The sequence below is a fragment of the Humulus lupulus genome, chromosome 8 (genome assembly GCF_963169125.1).
Source record: "Humulus lupulus chromosome 8, drHumLupu1.1, whole genome shotgun sequence".
NCBI lineage: Eukaryota > Viridiplantae > Streptophyta > Magnoliopsida > Rosales > Cannabaceae > Humulus > Humulus lupulus.
In genome coordinates this window covers 161890791-161898788 of record NC_084800.1, presented here as the reverse complement: position 1 = coordinate 161898788, position 7998 = coordinate 161890791, and positions in this window count along the sequence as shown.

The window sequence follows — 7998 nt, the reverse complement described above, 5'->3', positions numbered from 1 at the left end:
GTAGGGCGTTATAGGAAGTACCCCCCAACCTAAGAGAGAAGCTTAATAAAAGAAGGTCAAACATGAGGATGACACCCCCTGTGCCTCCTGCAAGGAACACTGCAAAAGGGAAATTTGACCCTTCTGACCTCAGGGACTCCTTGAACAAAAGGAGACAAGAATTATAAACTTAAATGAAGAACCTTCAAAGCAAGATATTCACTGCTTTTGGGGGGCACGTTGGTGATGATGAGTTCGACTACGAGTCACCCTTCACAAGAAAAATTTAAGTTGAGAAATGCCTCGCCAACTTCTACGGACCCTAAGTACAACCTAGATGCTTTCAACGATTTAATGAAATTGAGAGGGGTCAACAGTAGAGCAAGGTGCTAATGTTTCTTCATCACGCTAAAATAAGTTGCATACAAATGGTTCAAGACGCTAAGGTTAGCAACCATTAGGTCATGGCAACAATTTTCTAATGAAGTTCTTTAGAGGCACCACACAGTTCACGACTATGTCATGGCGGGTACCAACCTCGCTAACATAAAGAAAGGCGAAGGCGAAAGCCTAAAAAGCTATATCCATAGGTTCAATATGGATGCAGCCATGGTAGGGATCCTGACTCGAGGAGAACTCAAGATTGCCATCGCGGCTGGGGCGCGTCCAAGAAGCAAGAGAGAAGTCATGGACCAAGACAACTTCTATGACATAGCACAAAAGTACATCTGAGTTAAAGATGGTCATAAGAACCTCAAGGGAGGAAAAAGTGTGCCCCTTTCCAAACTCTTTATCCATGATGGCTCGAATGGTGCAACAAATGAAGGAGCATACGAAGGGCTGAGAGATGACCCACAGAGGAAGCACAAACGCGGAGGTGACAGATACCAAGGAAGACATATTCCCCACGAACGAAAAATCAGGTCTCATTCAAGAGACTTCAGCCAATGAAGAGAGACTGATCCAAAAGGTTCCCCAACAAATATTATCGATTCCACAAGGGTCTAGGCCACGCGAAGGCAGAGTGTGCCCATTTAAGAGTGGAAATTGAGGAGCTCATACGCAGAGTACACTTGGGAAGATATGTTAGAAGGGGTAACCCGTGACTAGAGGATAGGCCAGCCTCATCACGAGCTTAAGAATAAGCCTCGGAGGTGCAAGCAGAAGTAAGAACAATCTTTGAAGGTCTGGGATTTGGAGGAGAGTGAAGAAAGGAAAGAGATAGGTATGCCGGGGAAGCTAGTTAAAGCCCACCCTAGTGCACCATGAGCATGGAACAACGACCCCCAAATAGTTATAAAGGGGAAAACAATTTGATAACTTTCATAGAGGAAGATGCCCGAGGGGTGTACTTTTCCCACACCGAGCCCTTGGTGCAAATCGTTCAATTGGTCAACATAAGAGTGCACTGGGTCATAAGTGATAACGACGGTTCCGTGGATATCCTATATCGACCAACTTAAAAGAATATGGGCGTGGGCATCAGAAATCTAAAACCATGCAGCACCTCCCTGTAGGGATTCACTAGAGACTCGATAAAACCTCTAGGGACAATCGAACAACTCTCATGTCGAACTTTGTCGTAGTTAATTATGCTACAGATTTTAATGCAGTATTGGGGAGACCTTCCCTAAGAGAATTGAAAGTAGTGACCTCAATCAATCACCTATCTATTACATTCCTAAATCCCAGAGGAGTGGAAAGCATAAAATGAGAGCAAAAGGAATAAAGAGAGTGTTACAACACCTCTCTTCGTACAGCTGCTAAGCCACGAGAACCTATGGTAATGGTGATACATTGGGGATCAAACCCACAAGAATTAGAACCCTAAGTCACAAAGGAGATCAGGGCTAAACCTGTGGTGGAATTAGAAGAGATTGTTGTCACTGAAGAACAATTAAGGAAGTTGAAGGTGTTGGAAAACTTTTATACAGAATCTTTATTTATTTTCTTGTAGATCTAATATTAAACCAATTAATTTGAGATAACCTAGAACATGTTTCTAAAATTGATTTCAAAGAGAAACAAAGATAAGAATACTTACAGTATATGCAGCGGAATAAAAGAGTCCTTCCTTCAGTTTCTCTAACTCGTGTATCCTTTCTGTCGCAGAGTATTATCAAGAAACTGAATCGATCTTCAATTTTCTTCACAGTATTCTAAAGTATCCTTAGAATCACCTAGACTAGAGTGGGCAATTCTCAACACATGAGATAGATACAGAGATAATAATAGAAAATAACTAAGGGGCTTAGAAAATGACTTGTGTTTAGAGAGAATCTAAAACTATCAAAAAATCAGTGATTAAACTTATATGTCATCTCAGAAATCTGAACTTATGACTTCTCTCTAAGAACTCCTCTTATAGACTCAATAAGTCCATTTAATTTAATTAAAAAATCAATAAAATAATAGCCAATTTGAAGGCCTAGGTCGAAATTATCATGGGCTTTAGGCCCGTGAAATTTTCCATTTGATTATAAGCCCATTGGACTTAAAATCAAGGTCTATATTATTTTGTATTGATTTGATTAATTAAATAGTTATTTAAATCCATTATCAAATTAATTATTTATAATTTCAACCTTGATTTAAACTTATTTATTAATTTAGATACCAATTTATCTTAATTAATAAATCTGCCCTAATTTCTCTTTTCTTCTCTAAATTACACAACTTTGTGAAACTATCCAAAATTGACCTGGTCAACTTTGATAATTGCAATTGATAATTAAATAAATTAATTGAGACTATCTAGATGGTTTTATCCAAGGTACAATGGGGACCATGGGCCTATAAAATTAAGCTCCAATAAGTTATCATAAATCTAACAAATAAATTTACTAACTTTTTAATTCCTCGTGACTCCACTATAGACTCGGAATTGCACTCTTGAATTCATAGAACGCTCTATAACAAATATAGATACACTATTAATTATCCATTGTTACAACCATAATTGTCACTTAATCCTCTATAGACGGTCTACAATGAGAAATGACTAAAATACTGTTTTTCACCTCGTTGTATTTTATCCTTAAAATACTTAGTTCCTTTCTAAATGATATTTCACTAAACTAATTTAATTACTGAAATGAGATCTCTATCATTTAACACCTTGAACCAAACTAAAAGGAAACCATCATTTCACTTCTTCATCAAAAGCTATAGATTTTCATATCTATGATTAACACTCCCACTCAATTATACTATCGAGTTCCCAAGATGTAAGTATGGGCTAGTCCGTTGGGTAAGCTAGTAACAAACAAGTCAAAGAACTCAAATAATACAATCAGTTAGAATACTAACCCCTCAGAATTGAGATTGAATTGACCTATGGTCAACTATATGATATGACTAGAATATATAATAATGGTATGTTTACTTATCTTATCAACTGTCAATATCGGTCCTGTCCGATGTAACAAATACATTCGATCTAATCTACTTTGATAATGTTCTAGAAAGAACATAACACTACAATGTGTAAGTAGATCATATCGTAGATTGGCAAGTCAGTGTAAATCATGTGCCCTGACTAATCTTAGGACTAACTTATTTTGAACATGTAATCATATTTATATTCCATTGTGGTTACGTCACTATAAGCACGATAGCTATATGCTCGGGGTTTAATAGAGGTTTATATTAAACAAATAATTATGAAAATAAAACATGTGAGCAAAGTGATTGACCAAGTCAAAAAATGATTTCTTATTCTTTTATTGATAATAAAATGAGATTACAAATAATTTGAGTTTTAATTAGGGCACAAAACCCCAACAAACTCCCATTTGCACTAATTCAAACTAATGCCTTAATTCTACTAATCCCATTTCCTTGATATGCTTATCAAATGTAGCTTCTGGTAGTGTCTATGTAAACAGATCCGCAAGATTGTCTTCAGTTGCACTCTTCATAACCTTCACATCTCCCTTGGCCACATATTCTTGAATAATGTGATACTTTCTTTCTGTATGCGTACTCCTCTTGTGACTTTGAGGTTCTTTTGAGTTGGATATCACTCCTGTATTGTCACAAAACAACACAAGCAGTTTATCCATTTCTGGAATAACACCAAGATCCGAATAGAACTTCTTTAGCAAGACTATTTTCTTAGCTACTTCTGACGCGGCTATGTACTCAGCCTCCATGGTGGAATATGAGATTGCAGACTGCTTTACGCTTCTCCAAATCATAGCTCCACCCCAAGAGTAAACACCATTCCAGAAGTAGACTTCCTGTCATTGACATCAGTCTAAAAATCTGAATTGGTGTAGCCTACAGGGTTTAGAACACCACCCTTGTAGACTAACATATAATCCCTAGTCTGTCTCAAATACTTTAGGATATGCTTAACTCCTATCCAATGTTCCGGTCCTGGGTTTGACTGATACATGCTCACTACTCCCACTGCATAGCAGATATCTGGTCTAGTACACAACATGGCACACATCAGACTTCCAACTGCAGATGCGTAAGGAGCTTTTCTCATTACATCTTCCTCTTCAGGAGTAAGGGAGACTGCTTCTTTGAAAGATGAATTCCATGGTGGGACGGTAGACACCCTTTCTTGGAATTTGTCATTGAGAAACGTTCAAGCACTTTATCTATGTAAGATGCTTAAGATATAGCTAAAAGTTTGTCCTTTCTATCACTGATGATCTGGATACCAAGAACATAACTTGCTTCACCCAAATTTTTCATCTGGAATTGAGTGCTCAACCAATTCTTCACATCTAATAATTTCTTAACATTGTTTCCAATGAGTAAGATATCATCTACATAAAGAACTAGGAATACCACTTTTTGATTTTCCTTCAGTTGGTAAACACAGGGCACATCAATATTTAGTTCAAAGCCATAGGTTTTGATTATTTCATCAAACCTAAGATTCCAGGAATGAGAAGCTTGCTTAAGTCCATAGATGGACCTATTCAACTTGTAAACTTTTCCTTCTTGTCCATCTACTTTAAATCATTATGGCTGATCCATATAAATGACCTTGTTAAGCTTTCCATTAAGAAAAGTTGTCTTGACATCCATTTGCGAGATCTCATTGTCGAGAGCGGCTGCTATGGATAGGAGGATGCGAATGGACTTGAGCATGGCTACCAGACTAAAAGTTTCCTCATAGCCCACACCTTCTCTTTGGGTATAACCCTTTGCCACTAATCGAGCTTTATAAGTCTCGATATTTCCATCAACACCTCATTTCTTCTTGTAGATCCCTAAAGTCACTAGGTGCTTCCACAAGATTTGAGTACATGGACTCCATTTCCTATTTCATGGCTTCGAGCCATAGTTCCTTTTCAAGGCTAGACATTGCCTGTTTGAAAGACAATGGATCATCATCACTAGTGTCACCAACAACCATATTGGTTTCACCATCGAAACCATAGCGAACTGGGTTCTGAGAAACCCTCCCACTACGATGAGGCTCTGTGATAGTTTGCTCAGGAACAGTGGTACTTTCCTCATTTAAATCGACTTGTGTCGATTGGACATGAAGAGTGGGAATTTCATCATCAACATGCGTCGATGACGATGGAACATTGGTTGGAGCCACATCTTTAACCATCTCCTCTAAAACTACTTTGTTGCGAGGTTTGAAGTTTTGGACATATTCATTTTCCAGGAAAGTAGCATTCGTAGAAGTAAACACTTTCTAATTTGAATGACTATAGAAAAGTCCACCCGAGTACCTTTAGGATAGCCAAAAAACATGCAAATTTCAGTTCACGGTTCTAGCTTTCCCTCATTTTTCCTCAGGACGTGAGTGGGACACCCCTAGATTCTATAATGGCGTAAACTAGGTTCACGACCATTCCAGCAATCTAAAGGTGTTTTGGGGATTGATTTAGACGGCACGACATTCAGAATGTCATTTACGGTTCAATTGCATGTCCCCAGAACGAAGTTGGTAGAGTTGAGTAACTAAGCATGCATCTAACCATTTCCAATAAAGTTCTGTTCCGGCGTTCCGCTACACCATTTTGTTGCGGAGTACTTGGGGCAGTAAGTTGTAATAAAACCCCAAGTTCAGTTAAATGATCTTGGAACTGCATATCCAAATATTCTCCACCCCTATCAGATCGCAAGATCTTTAACGTTTTACCTAATTGGTTCTGAGCCAATGCTAGGAATTCCTAAAACTTTGAAAATGTTTCTGATTTCCTATGCATTAGGTAAGACATGAGTATCTAGAGTAATCGTCAATGAAAGTGAAGAAATACTCAAAACGACCCCTGGCTTGTACATTCAAAGGTCCACAAACATCTGAATGAACTAGTCCAAGTGGTTCTTTGGCCCTATCACCCTTTGCAGAGAATGGACGCTTGGTCAGTTTTCCTTCTAGACAAGATACACAGATAGGTAATTCACCTAAGGTGAGTTCCCTCAAAGGTCCTTCCTTTGTAAGTCTTTGAATCTTATCATAGCCAATGTGACCTAGTCTCAAGTGCCATAAATACATCATATTATCGTTATCGATATTTTGACGTTTATTGGTCCTAGGTTTAGTTACTTTGAATAAATCATTGTTAAGAGCGAGGGGTTTGTTAGGTCGCAGAATATAAAGCCCATTTTCCAAACATGCAATACGCAATTGTGATCCATTGAAAGAAATAGATATATTAGAACTTGTGAAAGTCATAACAAATTGTTCTAATTGCAACATGGAAACTAAAATTAAATTTCTACTAAAATCCAGAATAAAAAATACATCATTTAAAATTAAAAATTTATTTCTGAACATTAGATCAGCTCTTCCTCTAACTTGGACCGCAACAAACGCTCCGTTCCCAACTCTAAGCTTTAAGCCGCCTTCATCCATTTCCTCCCACGATTCAAGAAGCTGTAAAGAATTACAAACATGGTTAGCAGATCCAGAATCAATAATCCAAATGGATTTATCATTCTCTAAAACACATGTTTCCAAGATAAATGTACTATAATCATTACCTTCATTTTTAGCTGCTAGAAACTTGGGGCAATCCTGTTTCCAATGCCCCTTCTCTTTGCAGTGAAAACACTTACCTTTACCTTTCTTTTTTTTCATTTTCTTTCCCTTAGGCGTTTGTGCACTTGGTTGTGCACTCGTCTTTACAACCTTTGCAGACTTGGGGTTGTTGTTTTTTCCACCTTTTCTCTTGTTTCCAACTTTCGAAGACGAAGCTTGGTTAGCTTCAGCCTTAGCTGGATCAGTAGCAGTAGTAGTAGTTGTCTTTTTTTCTCCTCCCTTACTTTGTCCACCCATGATAGACTCAAAATTCTAAAGCTCTTTCATGAGCTGCGTCAGACCATAGTTAAGTTTATTCAACACGTAGTTGGTGATGAATGGTAGGAAAGATGGAGATAGACTGTTGAGGATTAAGCCAACTTGAGTTTCCTCATCTATTATGGCTCCATGTAGTTCAGCTTCCTGAAAGTAGTTTGTCATCTTGATCAGGTGATCACGAACATGTTGAGAAGGTTCCATCCGAGCATTGTCATATTTCTTGGTGGCTTCAAAACGAGTATGCGCTGACTTGGCACCAAACATGTCTTGGTGCTGATCCATGATTTCGCAGGCTGTCTCGACATTCTCCATATTTATCTTGAGAGTGTCGACCATACTAGTCAACATGTAGTACCACACCGTGTTGTTATCCGCCTGCCAACGCTCATACTTGTCCCTCACAGACTTGGTAGCTCCTTCAGCTGGAACTTCCGGGGATTCCTCAGTCATGACGAACTTGGAGTTGTCACCAATCAACACAATGTTGATATTTTGCTTCCATTAAAGGAAGTTTTCTCCAGTGAGTTTCTCCATCGAAAGTTGAGAAAGGATGGGAGTAGACACAACCATAATTATACTACAAACTGGACTCCTCCCCTCCCCATGGGTAGCCTTCCAATTCGGTCGATCCCCCATACAGCAAATGGCCAAGGGATCTGCATCTGTGTTAATTCGTTAGGTGCCGCTCAAGGTTTCTTGGAGAACATCTGGCACTTGTGGCATCTTCTGACATACTCCAT